This window comes from Triturus cristatus, chromosome 12, assembly GCF_964204655.1.
Source record: "Triturus cristatus chromosome 12, aTriCri1.1, whole genome shotgun sequence".
In the NCBI taxonomy this organism is placed as follows: domain Eukaryota; kingdom Metazoa; phylum Chordata; class Amphibia; order Caudata; family Salamandridae; genus Triturus; species Triturus cristatus.
Window position 1 is genome coordinate 620412030 of NC_140595.1, and position 22145 is coordinate 620434174.

At 48.6% G+C, this 22145-nt stretch overlaps 1 protein-coding gene across 3 annotated transcripts in view; it reads left to right on the forward strand.

The window, feature by feature from the left end:
* CBFA2T3 (CBFA2/RUNX1 partner transcriptional co-repressor 3) overlaps nucleotides 1-22145 on the forward strand; it is a 352675-nt gene that overhangs the window by 195228 nt on the left and 135302 nt on the right. Inside the window, exon 1 of one of the 3 annotated variants that reach the window (XM_085639120.1) lies at nucleotides 17937-19514. The exons of 1 other annotated variant lie outside the window; for it this stretch is intronic. The gene's annotated coding sequence lies outside the window, so the exon portion shown is untranslated. Of the gene's footprint in view, nucleotides 1-17936; nucleotides 19515-22145 lie in introns of those variants that run through there. One more of the 3 variants, XM_085639118.1, reaches the window with a different exon arrangement.

Consider the following 22145-nt stretch of genomic DNA (forward strand, 5'->3'; position numbering starts at 1 on the left):
TTGGAAGCTCTCAGGAGCTTGCGAGGGGCTTGGGGTGTGAACCCCTGCTCAGAAATCAGGCCTCTACGGGCCTAACAGGAGTAGGTGAAGATTGGGCCTTTAATGAATGGTTAATTTCTGCTCAGGCTGCCACTCAGGTGTATATGTACAGTAGTAAGAGCTACCCCTGCTTAAAAGCGGTATAGCTCATGCACTTATCAATTAATCTATCAAGGGTTAGTAAAGCGCAGCTACGCACTCGTGAGGGTCTCAAGGCGCTGGGGAGAGGTGGGGATCCGTCTAAGTGCTGGTGTGATTCGAAGAGCCAGGTCTTGAGGTCCTTCCTGAACTGGGGTAGCATTATCACAGTTTAGCTCATTTGGCATTGAAAGACATATTTGAAAGCATCCGTGCCTTGTGTATGGTGCCAATTGAATTACTCAGCCTTCTGTGATCACCCCTTTTTTGGTGTAAATGTACACATTGCATGTGATGAAGCTGCCTATACATTTTAGTCCCCTTACTTCCCCTCCTTTCCAAACCAGAAACCCAATCCCCTGGTTCCTTAACGGTGCCCTAGTGGTGATTTGCTTCTGATTGGTCCATGGGTGGATAGAAGTCGAGAAGTAAACATACTTTCTATCAGGATCTCCCTGGTCCCTCACACATGAGACCAAAATGTTTCCTACATTTTCTCTCAACAGTACACAACACTTCCAATCGCACACCCCGCATAGCGTAGCTTGCGTCCTATGCAGTAAAGCGCATCAGTGTCCCACGCAGGAGTAGTAAGCACTATATAAATGTTACAATACAATACTGATGAGTGTTTTCTTTCCTGGATGGATGAAGACTACCCGAGATGTTTTGTGAGATGTTTATTTTACACTGATACCGTTCCTAGTCATTTAGCACTGGACCCGCGTACGCATGCAGGGTAGGCATGCAGGGTAGGCATGTTTAATGGCTACGAAATAAACAGAAAACACAAAAAGAAATAGGTTGATCGAACGCTTGAATTAATAACACATAATTATCCCGTGCTACCTTCCATTCCACTGTTATTCAGCTCGTCTGAGCCGTTACAGACTGGAATCACCCGTATGAAAATCATTCTTGGCACCTCTTCAAAAGGGACAGTCCAATCTGAACAGCCACATTCTTTCTGTGCACGAACAACAGCAGCAACAACAACAACAGCAACAACAGCAGAAGCAACAACAACAGTAGCGGCAGCAAAAACAGCAACAGCTGCAGCAGCCGCCATGTTTCGGTGCTGTTGGAACTCATCAATGATGTGACTTTTGACTTCGGTACCAGACTATTGTCTGACATAAATGTTGCATCACTAGTATCGTTTAGATAAATGTCTCCAAATGGTGTAATAACAGAAAATCTACACCCAGTGGGTTGATAAATCTAGCGACTGGATACCCTCACGGGTGATAAGCTGTGCTATACAACTCGACATAACGATATTTAGGACACTAATTTTATGTAATAAGATATTTCTGACATGCATACTCTGCTACAATGAGCTCAGGCCCTAACCTCTGGCATTTCCCTCTTATTCAGGAAGACTGACCTAATGGCACAGTGAGCAAAAAACAATGGATTGGAATACAGCCCATAGTAATTACCAGTCCTCCCACCTTTTGTGTCTTTCTCAGTAAGAAAGAGACATTAGCATTGAGGAATATCTCTGAGAAGTCCCGTGACTCTACCCCAACCCAGAGAAGAGTAGGCCAGAGAGGATAAGAGAAGGCTCCAGGAAAGGCCTATGTTGTGCTTAATGCTGGTCTGCATCGGGCTAAAGCGTTTGCAGCAAAGCGCTATAAAAAGAGATTTACTATGTACTAAACTGAACAGCAATAATTTGTGGGTTTTTTCAAGTGCTTCGTACTGCACGCCTGTTTCTGGGCGCTGTAAATAAGTGTGAATAAAACCCAGTTTATCATCTGAGTTGGCCTTTTTGGTTTAATTGGTGATCTGCAGGTCACATCAGATGTCAACAAGGAGCGTTCTATCCTGCTACTGATTTTAGTGACTGCTGGTGTACGGAAGGGAGAGGCCCCCACTGGCACGGACTTCAGTGACTGACACCTTACACGAAAATGTTATCAGGCTCATTTGGACGCTAAGCTACCTCTCCAGCTCGATAGATGAAAAAATGACGCAAGAGAATGCATTGCTCATGATCCCGAGCACAGGCAACAAATAAATACATTAATTAATTAATGTATTTATTAATTAATTAATTAATGCGTTTCTGACCTTTTGGGATAGATATTGAGATATGAGATGTCTGCAGTGGGGCCCCTGCTTCGCTTGCAGGCCCCCAGCAGACAGTGGGGGTCAAAAGACCCTCTTATTAGTGTACAGTTGCCCGGATAGGGGCAGGCCTGGCCTGCTGCCGCCCATCTGCCGCTGTTCCTGACCCCTTTTCTCGCGTCTGGCCCACCGGCTGCCAGCCTCGCCCCAGTCTGTACCCAGGCTGCAGAGCCTTTCACCCCGGGGCAGGCTCTGAAAATCCGACACAAGCCAAGAGCGGTCCAAGCCCTCGCCATCTGCCGGCGTCTTCGGTGCCCTGCCTCTGATGAGATGTCGGTACCGACCCCTCCCCACTGCCTCTAGGAATAAAAGCAAAAATAATACGTAATTATAAGCTGGAATGCCCCACAAATAAATATAAGTATGCATGGGCTTTTCCTTTGCAATATTTGCAAAATAGAAGAAGGACTACAATTTTACTTCAGGTGAGCGCACTGAATGACAGCGCTCCTCAGCTGAGAGTTACAGAACAGGCAGTAAAAACATACGATGCAATTTTTTAAACCCAGTTGCTTGCCTGTTAAAAATTGCTTCCTTGAAACAACTAACTATCCCTCCTTTTGTAAAACATAAAAAATCACCCGTCCGTTTTCAGTCGACCCTTTGTAAAAACCGGGACAGGAGCAACATTTCCTGAAATCTGGCAGGACAGCTGGTGAGAAACCGGGACCGTCCGGGCAAATCCGGGACGCCTGGTCACCCCAATTCATTCATTTTTTTTGCAGTTTTATACACGTTTTATACAGCGCGAACTCGACCCGAAGTTATTGCAGCGCTTTGCATGAACACCAGTTACCTTATACAAGGAACACATTCATTTTTGGTAGGCCCGGGGAGATTCAGTGACTTGCCCAGAATCACAGGATGTTGAGCCGACGCTGAGACTCGAACCTGGTTCCCCAGCTTCAAGGTCGGCAGCTCTGGCCTTCTGCATCCAGGATGGGTCTGCAAGGCTGAGCTTCTCAGGTGTATTAATTAGTGGTGTAAGAGCAGCCCTGTCAGTGCCAAAACAGCACTGAAAGACATTTTAGGCAACTTGTAGGTAGGCATGTAGTCACAATTGGTCCTATTAGTGGTAAGTTTCAAGAGAGCTCCGCTCTCTGGTGATCTAACCGGCCTCCAGTTTTCCTTCCACCACCTGGGTGAGGCTAAGGGGGTGTATGGAGAAATGCAGGGTAAAGAAAGCTTCTGGGAAGTTTGTTAGTGTCCAAGATTCAACACTTTTAGCATACACCATATTCCCCTCTGCCAATCGTGCTGACTCTTTGTGTCCTAAGTAACTGACTGCAAGTCTGACGCTGGCTCGACACGTCTGTCATGTGACCGACCCTACCCCAGGCCTACCCTCTAGTTGACAAGTCACCCCTTCCCTCGGATCCCTTTGATTTTGACCCCATGTATGGCCTGTCATAGATAACTTTACAGCAAGCTGCCCTTTTGCATCCCATGAGGCGACTGCTCCCATGGTTTTGGGACTGCCCCTCCAGTGGTTAATTTGTGGCGGTGGTTGCAGAGGGTGGACGCCTGCACGTACATTTGGGGATTCCGACTTCTTTTTCATCCTAAGTCTTTGCACCAGGGCAAGAGAGAGAAAGGAGGAAGAGAAAGAAGGAAGATAAGAAAACAGTGACAAAGGGAGAAAGTAGTGATGAAATTACCTACGAGAGTAATATAAAGAGACAGAAAGTGTCACGTGGTAGGAGAAAGCGGGATGGCCAGTGTGGAATGCAGCAATACCATCATTGACAGCACCACCACAAACTCCTATGAGAAACTTTCGGCCTCTACACTTGTTTCCCCACAAATTAAGCACTGGGCCTTCCGCCTATTCTAGCTCCGGCCCCTTCTTTCGAGCTGCTTTCTTCTATCGCGTGCTACTACACCCCATGCCTTGGAACTTACACTCCTACCCCTTGGGGGTGCCTTCTTAAACCTTCAGAACCCTCCAAGCCTTTGGCTGCCTCGTCCTCCTTTGACCCACCTCTTGCCCGTGCCTTGGAGTTCCCACTGAGCTCCATGACGGGCACTGCCCACTCCAGCATGGAGCTTCCCTCCCCATGCCTTGGCCTTGGAGCTGCCCCATGCATTGGGTCTGTCCCTCGCCAGTCTCTGGGCAGCGCTCCACTCCATGCCTTAGGGTTCTCCTTGGCCGCATACCTAGGACCGCCACGCCTCCAGACCTTGGGGTCCCTCGCCACCTACTTGACAATGCCCCACCTCCTTGTCTTAGGGCCCCCACTATCCTCATGTTGTGTCTCCCCCATGCGTTAAGAATGCCCCCGTGCCTTTGGCATGCCTTGAGGATTTTTCTCCCCTCTCCTTTGGACTGCCCTTCCACATGCCTTGGAGGTGGCATCATGCATGGAGACCATCCTCGATGCCATAGGACTGCCCCTCCCCACACTTATGCATCCTAATGTCATGCTACACTCTGCTATTTTTCTTTCTTCGATGTAAAGCTCTCTGATAACCACGTTTCTAGCAAGCGCTATATAAACTTATAAATAAACTTGAGGGCTTAGCCCACCACATGAGGCCCAGCCATCTTCTGGAACCATGGGTGCCAGTTTAGGCCGGAGACAGTAGACTTCCAAATCCTCTGGCATGTCATTTGTGTGTCCCTGCCATCTTTGGAACCCTCTTTTCGTGTGTGAACAAAGAGACCCCCAGCCCACAGGACGGTCACAACCTCTAGCACTAAGGCCTGCGGGCCAGGATTGCTCCGTTGCAGTTTCAGATTTACTGTAGTCTTTCTACTTGTTCTGTTGGTACAGGGCAGCTCCTTGGCAGAGGGATCTTTACACAATAGGTTAGGTGAGTTGTGGTTGCCACTGTCCTCCGTGGCCTGTGATTTTGTGGTCCATGTGTGATTTTGTGAAAAGTAGATCTTTGCGTGCCAGAAAAAAGATGCGGGAAGCGTATACCGCAGTAACCTAAAGTAGTCAACCAACAGAGCAGATATTTCTCCCCAATAGAGAGTTCCTCCCCACTCAGTATTCCCTGAAACCTGACGCATGTAACCCCCTCATTTAATCAAACATTGCAAGAATTGAACAGCTGTTTAATCTGTCAGCATGCACTCCATTTGATTACTCTTCTACAAATCCCCAATCTGTACACTGATCATTTTAGAGGGGTTACCTCAGGAAGCACACAACAGGCTCAGTCCTGATGAAGGCACATACGATCGAATAGGCACCAGTTACCGCAGAAACGTGTTAACACTTTTTACTTGACTTAGGGTCCTAATCATCCTCCTTGTTTTCAATCATTAGTTTGAAAGGTTTTAGCAAAGGATCTAAATTTACTGTGATGATATTCAAGGTCAATATTTCAGTAGTCTTTAATGTGACACCCAATCATAGCTTACCACACAAGTCTTTCCTGTTTGCAACACCACTGCGGGCCCAATGATTAAGTGTGACACCTGGCGGAATGTGATTCCACCTTTCTTTTTAAGAAGATGCTGTAAGGTTTTACACTTGATCTCCCATAGGCAGGGCCACTGGAATTATGCGGCAGAAGAGGGCCAAATTATGAGGTAGGGGTGAGTAAATTATGCAGCAAGAAAAGCCGAATTATGCTGCATAATGCAGCACATTTTGTAATAGCATGACTCCATTATTTTGTCATTTTTAAACTTGGTAACACTGTCTGGCCATTCGTTGAACCTTATTAGTACCAGTTTAATACCAAAAATAGCAATAAACAACAGAGAGGTGACCAGCCCAGCTTTGTAAAGGGCCTCTCAACGCGCGGCACCATGTGTCACTCCATTTTTGTTGAAATCTGCAAATTATGTAGCAGATGATGGATTATGTATCTAATGCAGCAAAGCTTTAATTATGCAAAAATCGCCGTGGCCGCCCAATTGCATAATTCCAGTGGCCCTGCCCATAGGCATCAAAACGAGTTGTCAGACAAGACAGATCTCTTTGTCCGGCAGAGGTCTGTCTGCGTTACTTGTACTGTCTGTACATGGGGGTAAAAGTGTTGCCATAGTGTAACAATGTATGTAGATATTATTCAAGTAAGCATATCTGATTGACTCTCTCCTACACCCCAAGTCCATCATGACTTTGAGGCCCATAGCTGACATGTGACTCGTTCTGATCTTGCACTACTGCCCTTGACATGTAACATGTTCTAACCAGACCTACTGACCTTTCAGAAACTAAGCCTAACATGCCTGACTCTGCCCCAGGCCAACTGGCTTCTCTAAGACAGAAGCCGGACTTATGCCAGCCTCCTGGTGTGTAACTGATCCTGACCATATCCTCCCGGGCTATCACACATAAGACTGAGTTATTACTACCTAAACCCCATCCCATAGTGTCTTTCAGAACACAAGCTTGGCATATTACTAACTCCCCCCCAGCCTTTCAGAGACACAAGTCTGACATATGTGTGACGTTGCCACAGCTCAAAGGCACACGTCAGCTGTGAATGGCGTTTTATCAGAATTTTGGGGCACAAACCTCTTCATATTGATAATTGTATTTTATATAGCGCTCCATACCACGGTTTCGCCATTATTAAGCGCATCAACAATAATTGTTGCTAGTCTCTGATGCACTGAAACTCGTGTAACTGACTCCACTCCAGTCTCCAGCCACACCAGACTTTGGACAGGCACGTGCCTGACTTGTGACCGACTCTGCCCCAGCTCAGGTTGTCTTGTAGGGACATAAGGCAAGCGTATGACTGGGCCCAGTACTACAAATTCCTTTCCCAACAGCAATATGTTTTCAAGTGCCTGACACTGCTCAGCCTAAGCTAACTCCCAGAGAAGCAGACATGACATCTGACCAGGGCTCGAGTCGAGGTACCACGCGGATGGACAGTGTCCCCCCGCTTATTTTACCGGGAGCTCGTTAACTGGAGCAAATGGAGCCACACATTCACTCTTTGGCCTCTCTGGGTCGAGATCGGAGCTCATTCAGAACGCTGTTCGTGCGCTGCCTTCTCTGATGCAATCGCATCTAAGGGGTGAGCGAGGGGAGGCCATGAGTCTGATGGTGCAAGCCACCTCTCGTGACATCAATTCCTGTCGTGACGCCAGCGTCCCCCTACTTCTTTTTTTAGGACTTGTGCCCTGCATATGACTCAATGTGTTCCAGCGCTATGGACAGTATGATAGGCACGAGCCCGGATTAAGGACTCTGCCCAGAACTACCAACCTTTTCTAGGCACAAACCGTACATGTGTCTGGCAGCCCTGCCCCTGTCAGCATGGCCTGAGGTGGTGAACTCTTACACATGTGACTGACAGCCCTGGCACTTGCAGCATGACCGGGGCTATAATGCTTTTAAACGGCCCAGGGACAGAGCTGTCAGACACAGCCCCCTACTGCCCCCCCCCCCCCACCCGGCAAAGCAGTGCACTGGGCCCTGCCTACACAACCACTCACAGGAATAATAATGTTTAATTAAAAATGAGTATTACATTCTGGTCTGCGTGGGGCCCCTATGCTTGTGGGGCCCCGGGCAACTGTCCAACATGCCCATGCATTAAGACGGCACTGCTCTGTCCCTGGCAGCGTGACCTGAGGTGGTGAACTCTAAGCAGCCATGTCAGGCATAAACTGTACATGTGTCTGATAGCCCTGCCCCTGGCAGCGTGGCCTGAGGTGCTGAGTTCCTAGCAGCCATGTCAGGCACAAATGGTACATGTGCCTGACAGCCATGTCCCTGGCAGCGTGACCTGCAGTGCTGAGTTCCTAGCAGCCATGTCAGGAACAAACCGTACATGTGACTGACAGCCCTGCCCCTGGCAGCCTGACCTGAGGTGGTGAACTATTAGCAGCCATGTCAGGCATAAACCGTACATGTGACTGACAGCCCTCCCATGTCAAGCATAAACCGTACATGTGACTGACAGCCCTGCCCCTGGCAGCCTGACCTAAGGTGGTGATTTCCTAGCAGCAAGCTCTTACTGAAGACACAGGCAGAATCCATGCAAGCCAGTGATGCAACAGCTTTCAGGGGCTCCCTTCTTGAAGTGTTACTAGCCCTGTGTTGTATTGTACTGTACAGTACTGTACTGAACTGCATTGGATTGCAGCATTTATATAGCTCTTACAACTCCTATTTTGGGCACTGACGTGCATGCCTACATGAGTAGCATGCTACACCATGTAGGGTGTGTGGTTGGAAGAATGTTGTTTTTGTTTTGATCCTGTGTGGGAAGTGTTTCCATGTTGTGGGTGATGACTACCAAGGTGTGGTTATCATGTTATGGGACACAGCACTTAGCAGTGTGTTCGATGATGAAGTGGAACCCACGCACAGGTTTATGGTTTTCAGTGTGCTGGTAGCTTTGAACAGCTCCGCCGGCCCTCCATGGCAATCATCTGAAGTAGCCTGCTTAGCTGGTTACTGCACTGGGTTGTCCAGTCTGAGATTTTGTGTATAGTTGTGGTCTCGAGCTGCCACGGTTGGAGGGCGATAGAAGAAGAGAGATCTGTTGGGATGGACATTTATTTTATCGTCCCAAATCTGAGCGTCTATTTACGATGTAAAGAAGCGGTCATATTCTATAGATATTTGGGACCTGCTGTTAATAGACTATATTAAATTCCTCCAAAATTGTCCACTAATGTTCGACAGGTCTCTTCAGTTTTCCATGCCTGTTCATTTGGTGATGTTTGGTTTCTCGCTGTACAGTGCTGATGATGGATAACCCTCATAACAGATGTGCATTACGTGAATTTAATAGTTATAAGTTGCTAATTGTTGCTGACTGCTGCGTATTATGGTTTTAGTATTATTGTGGGCCATAACTGTCATATATGGAAGTACAGAACTATATAATGCTACGGCAAATCGTGGGTCAGCCCTTTTTTGCTTACCTGCATAATGAAAGCAGTTTGCTGGTTGAGTTTGCAATTCGTGGGTTTTAAACAGAGGATCGCACTTGAGGGTGCAACTGTTTTCTGGGCTCTGCTCACAGGATGCGGGTGGTGCATTTATCTTGGGAATAGCCAAGTTTTCAACTGTGTTCTGAAGTGTATGTGCTTGGGGGTGCTTCTAATGCTGGCTGGCAGTGAGTTCCAGAGCTTGGTGGCTTATTTGAGACAGCAGTGCCTCCTACGGATTTCTTATGGTAAGGTGGTATGATGATAAGTGGTGCAAGCTTGGAGCGCAGTGTTCTGTTTGGTTTGTATTGCTTGAATTTAACGTGTATTTTGGAGGTCCTTTTCCTTGGGAGGCTCTGTGGACAACGCAGTGTGCCTTGAACATTGCCCTTTTAGCTGTAGGTCACCAGTGGAGAGGTTGCAAAACTGGGAATGGGTTCTCTTGGGTGAAGGCGGTGAAGAAGGCTTGAAGCAGCATTTTGGATGAGTTGTACTTTGCGTATAATCAATGCTGGTGCACCAAAGTATAGGCTGTTGGCATCGTCAAGCTTGGAGATTTAGAGCATGGGGACAGCTTTCAGTTTGTGATGATATGCAAGGTATGGGAGATTGCAACATAGTGTTTTCATTGTGTAGATGGCAGTTTTGTGGCATTGTTAGCATGATGTATCAAGGATCGGTCTGAATCCATGGTTACTCCGAGGTTTCTAACTTCTCTTGATGTTGTCAGAGAGGCTTCAAGTTCCTTAGGTCATATGGTGGCAGGATTGTAGTTGTGTCATTGTCCATGCGTCATAATTTCTGTCTTTGCGGTATTGAGCTTTAGTTTAGATGGTCATTCATCATTCATGTGTTTATGGCATGGATGCAATCATCAATGTCAGGTCTGTCGGAATGCGCGAGCGTACTCCGTCACAGAAGCTTATAAAGTTCATCAGGCAACACACTAGACCGCTTCGCGTTCTAGTTGTTAGGTCTACCCTCACTTCCGGTCATCCCGTGGTGCGCCTGCGTTATCGTCGGACTTCCTGTTCCTGTGGCTCCTCGGTTCGTGTTCCAGCCGGCGTTCTGATTTTCCTGTCTCGGTCGCTGCTCGGAGAGTTCTCGACTTCTTCCTCCGCCTTCCCCTGGGTCTCGCTCCTTGCCAAAGCCTCGCCGGTGGTTGGCGTCCTCCTCTCCTGACGCATTTACCGAAGTTTGGTCGGGTGTTGATTCGGCACTTTGGTGTGCAGGAGAACGTGTGAGATCGCGGTGGGTGTGATTAGTTTATTTTTTGTCTCCATTCTTGGTGCATGCACAGAGACAATTCTTTGGGCATTTTTTCTTTTTCTTCTGTGGCATTTTCCCTCTGTGCCATTTTTCCTCTTATCTACATAAGCCAATTGGTGTGACGCTGCGTCTGTGGAGAGTCGTCTTTCCTTTAAGCTTGCCCCATGGTGTTCCTGAGGTTAAGAAACACCCCTTTTAATTTGAAGAGTCTGGGTCGTCAGTACTTTAGTTAGGGGTACTTGGTCTTCATTTATTAATACTGCAGACTATTAGACTTAGGTGGGTATAGGAAATCTATTTAGGCTTGATACTAAGCTATAGAGAAGGCTATACACTTATCAACTTCCCTATTGTTATTCTAGGTTTATGTTGGAGCTTCATTTACGCAAGTAATTTCATTTAAGGGAAAAAGGGACTATACAGGTACTTACAACCCACTTATAACAAGAAATTGTAACAACACATAGAATTTGAGTATTATCATATTTACATTGTTCTTTCTTGTTTTGTTTAGAGCTCTCCTGATTAAGTGGTCCTACCCTTGAAGAGGTTACTACAACAAGGGACGGTTATTTGTGTCTCTTCCCTATTCCCTTTCTTCCCCAAATTTCACTGCGTTGCTTTGACGTTGTTGGGCAATCCAGTGGTTTCGGGAGGTCTGGACCTATTATCTCGACCTGACGCTCCTTCGGAAACTTGGGCATTGTGACAAGCAAGGTTTGAATTGTGGAAGTCTTTGGGGCTATCCATTTTTTAAATGATTTGGGTGTCATCTGCATAGTGATAACAGCTCAGGTTGTATGATTCAATGATATTTGGTAAGGGGGTTTAGGAGGATGTTGAATAATAAGGGGGATATGATGGACCCTTGGGGATCGGCACAGTGTTGTGTGGGAGGAGGTGATGCGAAAGGGGGAAGGTAGACTACACTTTGTCTGTGAGATAAAAAGCAATCAATTTTAAAGCATTTCCACGGATTCCAATATTGCAAAGCCTTTGCAGTAGTGTGTGGTGGTGGACAGTGTCAAATGCAGCTGGTAAATCCAGAAGTAATAAGGCAGCCACTCTGTTTTTGTCCACTGTGAGTTTTAGATAATCCGAGCTAGGTATGACGGCTGACTCGGTGCCTCTGCCTGGTCTGAAGCCGGCTGTTGGTCTGACAGTAAGCCATAATGTTCTGTAAAGTTACAGAGTTGAGCAAATACTGCTTTTTCAAAAATGTTCTTAAGGATGGTCTATTGATATCGGCTTGTAGTTTGCTGGATCAGATGGGTTGAGCTTTGCTTGCTGGTTGTTTGTGAGCTCAGGTGGTAATGAACCTAGTTTCAGGGACTTGTTGAGTAGACATCTGGCTACCTCCCCTGCACAGGTTGAGCGAAGGATATCTTTAATGATTCTTGGTGGCGCTGTGTCTGATCGTGATCTTGATGGTCTGACTGAATGACAATATTGAGGAAATTGTTTTGAAACAAGGTATTGAAGGTATGCATTCATGGATAGTTATTGGTTTCTCTTTCTGTGTTAGTAAGGTGCATTGTTGTGGTGTTGTCTGCAGTCTCCTTCAGGAAATCTTCAATCGTTGTAATTTTTTTCGATCAAATCATTGGAGAATTTGTTACAGAAGGCTTGTGATTGTGTTGCTTTGGCGTTTAGGGACTCCGAATTGTGGAATTCTATTAAAATGTTATGAAGTTCTTTGGAAGGGCGACTGCTTCAGTTATGCACCTGGAGGAGTGATGTATTTTTGTGGCCTGATAGCCCTTTTGTAGGCTCTGTTACAGTGCCGTAGCATGCTTTTGTCTGTTTCATCGCCTGATTTTCTCCATTTGCATTTCAGTAAGTTGAGCTGTGTTTTCATTGTTTTAATGTTGTTCGTTATGACATGTCGTGGTCTTTTTGTGGTCAACTCTGGATGTGTTATTTGTTGTTACCTGTTTGTCCAGTGCAGTAGAGATCCAGTTAAAGAAGGTGTGAATGTCTTTTGGTCGCATGTTTATTGAGGTTCTTCCAGGGATGTTGTAGCTTTGCTGGATATTTTCCATTGTCTAGACGAACATTTGTTGTTGGGCTTTATTGTCTGCAAAGTGTTGTTACACACACCCATCTCACACACTCCATGGGGCACAGGGACAGCCCATTTTAGCCTTGGCTTACCTCAGTGTGAGTGACATATTCCACTCTTGCACAATGTGCTCTTGGGCACAAAAGTAGCCTCTTTGTATAGTTTTACAAAAACTATTCTCAAACATTTGCCAATGACTGTTTGAAGGGTGTAAGAGGTTGTTGGTTGGGATGCTGTTCCAGATTCTTGGTGCAGCCCCTGAGAAGGATTGGTTGAGATTCTTTTGGTTCGTATATTTTGGGATTTCTACAGTGAGCACGTCTTTGTTAATTGAGTTACAGTTTTCACCGAGGAAGTTTGGTTTCCATGGTAGGTATGATGGTGATTTATGGAGAAGATTTGCGTGTGTGGTATATGCAGTCCTAAGAACACATTTTTGATTATGGAATCTAATTTAGAAACTTGAGAATTGGAGCGATGTGATCAATCACGCTTAACACTTAATTTGGAGATGCCTGTGAGTCAGTGGTGTAACGCAAAATGGTGTGGCCCTGCTGCAGGATTTGACGAGGGGCCCCTGAGTCTCCCATATATCACAGATATCCATTTGCCTTGGGCTATATAGAGGCTGTTATGTTTAATATAGGCTCAAGTAGCAACTCAACCGTTCACCTATATTCTCCCCTACCATTACACTACATAATGGTTCCCGGGACTGACCTTTTACCTAGTTAGGGTACTGCTTGCAGGATGTAGGGGTTTTCCCTGAAAACTAGCCTCCTCCATTATGCATGAGGATTCTTGCAACCTCAGCAGGAATAGCATCTCCTGCATGATAACTATGTGTATGGGTCATTCCTTCCGTCATCCTAAGTCCGACAGGACACAGCAATGTAAAGCCCCCGAAGGTACCACTTTGGGTATATAGACACCATATCTTGCTGAGGTAGTCAGAAGAGAAAAGGACTTTCATGTTGACACACTGACGAGAGACGCTGAGGTTCCTGTGCGCAGAGACTCCAGCTCGCAGTGGTCTGACATCCCTCGTGGGGTGTCCATCTTGAGACCAAGACGGGGTCCCACAGTCTCTCATTTCAGGTAATGGAGTTGACTTTATCCTATAGGGATTCTTGGCTCTACACCTACATACATGCTATGTACACATAGGCACATCTAGTAAGGATCGCATCGTAGGAGTGCGCATTTTTACTGTCATGTATTTTAATACCTGCCTGTATTCATTGTTTTAGCACTACGGTAGAAATCTACCATCCTTTACTCTGCTGGTGCATATAATCATTTATATCTCTTACTGTCTTATGGTTGTTACAGCACACCTATTTTCCACTAGAAGGACGCGGTTTCAATAAATGTTTATTGAGAAACGTCCCCACTGTTTATTCTGTGTAACTCTCTGAGACAAAGTGAGCACGAGTGACTGAGCGAAAAGTAGAACACTGTTTCCACGATCCCTGATGGGACAGGGTTGTCATGTTCGATAGTTGCCAGGAACTATTCTCTCCTTGGTAAGAGGGGTTTCTAGTGGCACTGTGAGCCAGCTGGCATACAGGCGAACATACCCGGTGAGGGTGTCTAGAATCAGTCTGGGCACCAATCCTACAGTGTACGTTGTCTAAACATGCAGGTCCTATATAGGTTAATAGAAACTACACGACAGGGCCCCCTGAAAGATTTGGGCCCACTGAGGGTAGGGTCCCCCCGTGTCCCTTCTAAGAGCAAAGCAGTAGCGTCCTCGAGGCAGGGATGCGATCAGCACTTTACTAAAGTCTAAAGGTCCTGATGCGAGAGCAAGCGTTTGATGCAGCGTAGGGCACATCATTGCCGTGGCTATGTAGCTACATCGTCCAAATATAAACTCAGAGGGCCTCATTTATGGAAAGTGCTGCATCGCTGCGATAAAACAGCAATGCAACACTTTTCACTGCGCCCTCCTTGCGACACCATGGATGCGCCATATTTACTCTACGGCGCTCAGTGGCGAAACGAAAGTTGAAGGGTCCCCCCTGCAAGGTACACAGAGAGGCCCCCGCTCCGGATTTAATCCGGAGCTCTCTGGCGTGAGTACAGTGCTGTCACCGCGGGACCCCTTTTCAACACGGACTTATCCGAGGACTTCTTTCGATATTCTGAATAATTTGGATGTTTATATTGAAATGTACTGAATTGCATATCATCATCACTTGAGTGCAAGCCTATTGAACCTGTTTAGCCTTGAGAAAGCCCTGGCTTCACCTGCCAAAAAAGGGCGAAACACGTGTCGGCTGTCCCTTCTCTTCTCAATAAATATTTATAATCAAACTAAGAGTGGAATGGACTAATTGAGCGGTGATTGAACAAAAATGAAAACATCCATCTTCTTGACATAAATATATCTGGATTACCATTTTATGTCATAATAAGGATTTATCCTTGTTTTATCAACTATTTGTCTGCAAGGAAGGAACACAGGACTCACATATATGTTATGTTATGTTACTGGGTATTTGTTGAGCGCACGGCTACTCCCAAGAGTGTCCCGGCACTGAGTGCTGCTGGGGAACCCATCCTGGCTTTCCCTGTGAGATGGTCCCTACTGGGCATCTCCAAGGTGAAGACAAGCATCCCCGGCGCTGATGGGGCCGTAAATGGAGATTAAGCAAGCTGTTGCCCAGAGTTGCTGAGTGGGATCCATGGTTAGAGTGGGCACCGAGGCGAGAATTATCGTGTCCGCTGACCTTGGTCCAAGACCCTGCCGCGTCGGAACTTCTGCTTCCGGGTCTGCCGCCTCTAACCAGTGAGCCACACCACTCCACAGCCACACCACTCCACCTCACTTGTTATTGTGAAGCTGGAATGGTCCAGAGCTTCGAGTTAAGTTCCTTCGATATTTTAGGAATTCATATCTAGACCCAGGATGCTTGGACCTGTTGCTTTATTTTGGATGTTACAGACATGCCATGTTATTTTTGTTATTAAATGGGAGACTTGCGTTTTAGAAGGCGGTGCCATGCTTCTATGGATTGCATATCAGACAATGTTATACTGAAATACTGCCTGACATAAATATTGTATCTTAAATCGAACTACAAAATATTGTCCCATTGGGTGTAGATTTTCTTTTGTCACATCCAGTGGGGTGATATACTGTAGAGCCACTGGAGACACAATATTTAGGTCACCAATGGCAACGACATTTTGGTACCACTCCGCCCCCCAGAAGCATGATGCTGCAATCAGTACACTTTGTTATACATGTTTATGTACTGTGTAATATCAGCAACAATCCTACTAAAATGTTATCTCCACATTGCTCTTTTTGAGCCCCACAATCACATCAGGGGCAGTCTCGCCAAACCCCTGACCCAGGACCTGCTTGGGGTGAAGTGGCCCCCACTATATTAGCCATTTTACTCCCCTGCGGAAACCTCCGGAGGGACAGCAGTCATTCTGTGATAGCGTCTAGAGGTGGCTTCTCTGCTCTGTGTGTACGTGACACAGTGACGTAACAAAAGCCCCCCGCAGCCCCCTTGGGCGGGGAGGTCGAGCTCCGGGGGGGCCTCAGGCAGTATGCATGGGCAGCAGGCCACTTGCCTGAGAGCTCTTGACCGTCAAGAGCGTGGGGGCCCCCTCCGTGTACTTTGCGGGGAAGGCGGAGGGGGGGCTCGAGTTTCGTTACGCCACTACTGCCCGCGCCCTTTCACCCACACACTCATGAATGTTCGGTGCCTTGAAGCCGTTAGACGGGGCAGACGTGGGTCGGGGCTTAAGTGGACCACAGTTTGGAAAGAGGGGAGTAAGGGCGTGGGGGGGGGGGGGGGTGGAATAATAAGCCAGTTGAGGGGGGCAGTCACTGTTGGGGCCACCCAGGCCGATGCCTGGTAAATAAATCTCGCTGACAGAGCATGTATTCGCTAATAATTACCCCGCACCCGGCTGTGACCTCCCTGCAAATTGCAGAACATAGTCGCACTGTCCATGTGCCTCAGTTTAAAATCACGATTTTTGAACACAATCAACACTTCCTTGTGTTTTCCTTCTTCAATTAATAACCAACTATGGAAGAGGGTTTTTACTTCTACATTTAGTCCGGGGCTGCGGGCAGGTTTTATTGCGTGCTGTTTCCTTATATACGATTCAGCACCTGCGCTCCATTTAATCGACGAGAATGTGTTTCTGAAGACAAGCAAATTCAATTTTTACAAAAACTGAAACCTAAAATAAAGTCTGTATGTGTATAAGGTTTGAAAAGTTAAATAATAACGTGGAAGAAATCTCGGCTCCAGCGGCAGACAGACTCCAGGCCGGCTGCAGGCAGAAGGTGGACAGCGTGCGCCGAAGTTAACAGCATGTCTCTTAAATATTTAGCAGACCCGGAGACCGCCTGTTATTGGACAGCGCTGGTTGTGGGGGGTCGGGTGGCCACTCCCTCCCGCTCTGTTTTCTCTTCCAGGGATCCCTGGATTTCACAGCGCATTCCTGCATGGCTCCATCAGCCCTGGTCCGGAGCCAAGCCCGGGGTGTTTGGGAAGCAGGCAGCGCGCGCGGGATGAACTGCGCGATATGCTTCCTGCAGTGAGACAGCGCCCCCTGCAGGCAGACACGGGTTAATGGGCGCCCAGGGTGAGCACTGTTTAATTCCTCATCAGACTCACCATAGGCTCGCCTGCGTGCGCCTGTGTGGGTGCACTGCAACTCTGGCACACATTGGGAGGAAGATACAGGCAGAGGAGGGCGTGGACACTCACAAAAAAACCCTGACTGCGAGCAGGAGCACGCCCGCGCCCACCCACACACCCTGCAGTGCAAAATCTGGAGAAAATACATTCAGAGTTTGGCGGATGGGGTCTTCTTCCGGGGTGTGACCCACCTTACCCCTCTGCAGGGCTGGAAGAGTAACGAATGTCAAAAATAAGCAGGGCACAGCAGCCCGGGGTGACGTGCTTTAGGGGTTGACAGAGAGGGATTCCCCTAAGAGAAGCGCCACCCTAAGGTGGGGGAGGGTAAATGAAATCTGTCATATATTTTATATGTGTATACATTAGTGTGCACGTGGGTGTGCTCGTCTTCAACAATAAGGATCTCGCGGAGGAATCTGGGACACGCAAAGGAAGCTCCCCCCCCCCCCCCCACACAGATCCGAGGAGGTCTCCCTCTCCCAGGTCGAAGGCACAGAGCCTTGGTACCGGCAACCAGAGGGCTCTGACAAGGAGACTGGGAAAGCGCGAGTGATACTTATTATTAATATTTTTTAAGAACCCCCCCCCCCCCCCACTAAAAAAAACCGTAAAGAGAAGAGAGCGAGTTGTCTTGTGGGAGGTGGGGTGGGGGTGGCACCGAGGGAGGGGGCCCCTGCTAACTTGTCAGGCAGATTAGAACACAGTGTGGATTCTCAGAGCAGATGGCGCTTTAAAGAGACGGGGAGGGGGAGGGGGAGCGAGCAGGAGACTGTCAGCATCTGACTGGGGGCAGAGGGGAAGCAGGGGAGAGGCGCAGACGAGAGGAGACGGAGGGAGGGAGGAGGCAGAAACAACGGAGGGGAGGGGAGCCGAAGAACCAAAAAAAAAAGCGTCACACTGGCCGAGGAAGCAGCCTCGCAGCTCCGAAGGATGCGCACGACCCCCCAGGCTCTTCTGGCCTCCAGTGACCGCAGCAGGGGCTGGGGTCCTGCAACAACCGAGCTGCGGGAGGTCGGGGGAGCGGACTGTCCCTGACGGCACTGCGAGAGGCACAGCTCCGTGGAGTGAGGAGAGACAGCGCGACAGGACCCCACAGCATCACCGCTCGGAAAGGCAGGACCAGAGCGCCCCACAGCAGCGGAGACCGGGAGCATCTCGGCAGGAGGAACCGAGGGACAGGACGGCGGGGCGCCCTGGCATCCGAGGCTAGGGGAGGAAGGCACAGGTCCCAGACAGCGGAGCTCAGAGGGATAGGGCACGGGGCTTCGAGGCATCGGAGCCTGGAAGGGAACGGAGCGCGAGTTCCGCAGCGCTAGCGCCTGGGACAGGAAGCCGGGGTCCCACAGCTTCAGCGCCTGGAGGGGCGCGCAGATAAAGCTCCGCGGCATCAGATCTCTGAAGGACTGCAAGGCAGAGCGTCACAGCATCCGAGCACGGTGCAGAAACCACCGCGCTAAAGCCTCAGACGCTGGTGGGACAGAAGTACAGCGGTCCACAGCGCCAGAGCCTGGGGCAGAAACTCTGAGCTCGTCAGCACTGGAGTTTTGCGCGGCAGCAAGAGAGATACTAAGCGTCAGAGCCTGGAGAGACAGAAGGACATAGCGCCTAAGCGTCAGAGCCTGGAGAGGCAGAAATACTGCGCTCCAAACGTCAGAGCCCAGAGAGGCAGAAAGACAGAGCTCATAAGCATCAGAGCCTGGAGAGGCAGAAAGCTCGAATTCCGGTGAAGTTGTTGGTCAATTTGTGTGATTTGAACTTTTGGCGTCACAATTTCTCGGCAGCTCTCGCCCTGCTGCTGTGATCGCAGACCCCCGGGGCTGGATGTCTGCGCAGGTAGGGGTCTGAAGGATGATGCGTAAGGAGGAGGGGGCTGGAGGCTGTCCGCGGGAGAGGAGGTGAAGCAGGACCCCGGGGGTTCACACTCTTCTAACCAAAGACCTGCGCGTCCCAGGAACCTGGATTTACAAAACCACGCACACCCGAGCGTTCCTTCCTGGAGGGGCAGCTGGGCGCCGAGCCCGAGAGAGGGGCGAGCAGCGCCGGAAGTCTGCCGGGGCGGCAGGAGGCGCTGGGATCGGCCGGGATCCGCTGCCGGATTCACAGCTGTCAAGTTCGGATCCACTGACCGGGAACATGGCCGGAGGACAGATGCCCCCGCAGCCGGAGTGATTCCCTGAGCTTTAATCCTCCGTTCCCCTCACCTGACACCGGAACCCTGAGCCCCCGCATCGCCGCTGCTGGTGGATTCACCATTATCTTCCTATAAAAGAATTCCTGGATTTCCTGTCTTTTTTTCTCCTGATTGTGAAATTACCTCACAGCCCATCTCGACCTCAGGACAGTAAGTCACTCTTTCACTATACCTTCTAGGTTAATGAATTCTGTCACTGTCTGCATCACACCCACTTCCAGTTGTTTACAGGATTGTCTGGAAGTGCTTTCGCGAGGCACTGGTATACTATACTGTTTATATAGCGCTAAAGCTGGGGGTTATCGAGGTGCTATGTCTCAAAGGTACCTCAGCGCCAGGTGCGCTTGCTGCCAGGCGAGTGTGTGTGTCAGATTTGCTTTGGGCACTCGAGTTTCAGCGAGGTCAACTCGCACTTTTATCCTCATAATGACGACAAATTGAGTTCAACTGCTTAATAATAGTTCCATTTTTTTTTTAAGTTATATTTTGAATTAGCAGTTGTATAGCGCCGAATCTGCCATGGGTATGGTATCGCAGCGCCTTTCGATAGTGCATGGATGTGTTTTCATGGCAGACAAGTGTCTGATTCAGTTTAGTAATGTGGGCGGTTATCGGGGTGGGTTTGCTAGTTATAGAAAGTTGTAACTGCTTCTGGGGGGGGGGGGGGGGGGCGAGAGCAGGGTTTATTCAATGGCATTCATATGTCCGCGGTCGGGATTGGTGCGCCTTGCTTGGCAGGCGTCCATGCGCATTAAGAACCTATCGATGGATGTCTGATTTGCTAAATAATTTCATGGTGGGCGCTGTCGATTATATTGTCATATTTGTGCCCTTAAGTGTGTCCAAAGCGCTTTGCTAAAGCGCTATATAACTAATAGTGAATCATTGTGTCTCCTCCTCTTCGGTGCGGCTATTGTCGGATTCTCCGAGCAGCAGCCCTCCTCTGTGGCTACAACCCCTGCGAAATGAACCGCCCCACCCCCTCCTGCCTTCCCTTGTAGGGTCAAGGCATCTGTGGGACGCTTCCTCGGGCTCGCGGCCTTTAGGTGTGTGCTATGCACTTCCATCTAGTGGCTCGGGATTCTGAGGGACAGAGCGTTACATGGAACTCAAGTCAGAGGGGCTGGGGGCGGGGGTGGGGGGCTGCAGTGACGCTTAACCACACAAGGAGTAGTTGTGGGATAGGATAAAACGCAGGCTTGTCGGAAGATCCTTCACGCTTTTAACAAAGGAACCGGCGTGGTTCGCAAAACAATTACTTTGCAGTACAAAAATCCCAGCTCTGTCAGTACAGCTTGTAAACCTCTGCACAATGAGTGGGGCGTGGATGGGGGCGGGCTGGGGCTTTGGAGCAGATCAGCCGCGAGTGGACAGTATGAAGGGGGGAGGGGTGGGGGTGCCCTTTCATGTCAAATATTTTAGGAGCATCGTTTGGCACACGCGCTCTCATTGGCATACGTGGTTTAAAATGACATGGGAGGACCGCCGTTAATTAATCGAGGGAACTGTGACCCTTTTTCAAGAAATGTAAACAATAACAAATGGACAGAGTCTAGCGGTGAAATCACAGAATCCGACGCTACCAGAGCTTGATTCAAGTCTCCGTTTACACCCTTGCCCAATCTGTGTTCCTCTTTAGAAAAATGCCTTACTTTTTTGTCTTCTAAAAAATTGGGAGTTTCCAAGGGCGATTCAGTTTGCAGTGTGTGATACAGAGGAAATCTGATGCATTCAATCATTCATTCTGCTTTTCGAAAGTGTGTGAAGTGACGACGAACCTGTGCCGCTCCGTGCTAGTGCGTGGGCACACAGGCCAGTGTTTTTATTGTGCTGCCTGGTGAGAAATGAGGGGAAAGCGCCTAGGAAGGATGCTTCCCCGGCTGGAGATCCGCACACCTTGACAACCCTGTGCAGAAGGAGCTCAGTCCATTTAAAAAAGCAAGCTGGCCCTGTCGCATGCACACTTCCGCCCGAGAAAGCCCAGGTTTCATTGTGCCATACACTGTCTCACAAAGATAGCGCGGTCTGAAGGAAGTGACGCTGCTGTCAGCCGAGGACAGGTGCTCATCGAAGACGTGCAGTGACAGAGTGGGCGCAAGCCCAAGCTCCAAGGGGCATGGGTGTATCCAGAAGTAGTTAAGGTACTGTGTGTGGGTTGAAACTAGCGGACTCCCTGTGCCAGGCAGAGACGTTTTAAGGCATGGGCAAGTGTGCAACTGCCTTGGGCCCCGACCTTCCAAGGGGCCCCTCCAAAAGTGAACTTTTCTCTGTTTTACTTTTGTCTATTTCTCCATCTCAGCCTTTAACATATGACTCAATTTAGTTTGCCATTGTGGAACTTGAATTAGCAAAAAAATGTGTAATATAATTCAGTTCTTCCAAGAAGTGTCCCCTATAATATTTTTTGCCCAGGGCCCGCTGAATTCTTTAAGACGACACTTGTGCCAGGGTGCCAGAAGAGTGGCTGTCCCATCTTGTGCATAGGGCAGGAGCCATTAGTCATTTGTAGGCGCAGTTGTTTTGTTGCACGCTTTTATTTAGCACACGCGTGCTATTTACGCGCATTCAGGCGCTAGTGCAGTTAGCGGACTGTTTGTGGGCTGCGCACTGTGGACCACCAAGGGGGCAGTGGCCACGAGATGGGTGTAGAGACATACCCCTTCATCCAATGAGTGCGCACAAAGTGCTGTGGGTATTTGTCTAAATTCGCCGATACTACTTCGTTTTTTGCTCTCTTCGGGCTTTGTTTCTTGTCATGGTGTGATTAAGTCGCTAGGCGTG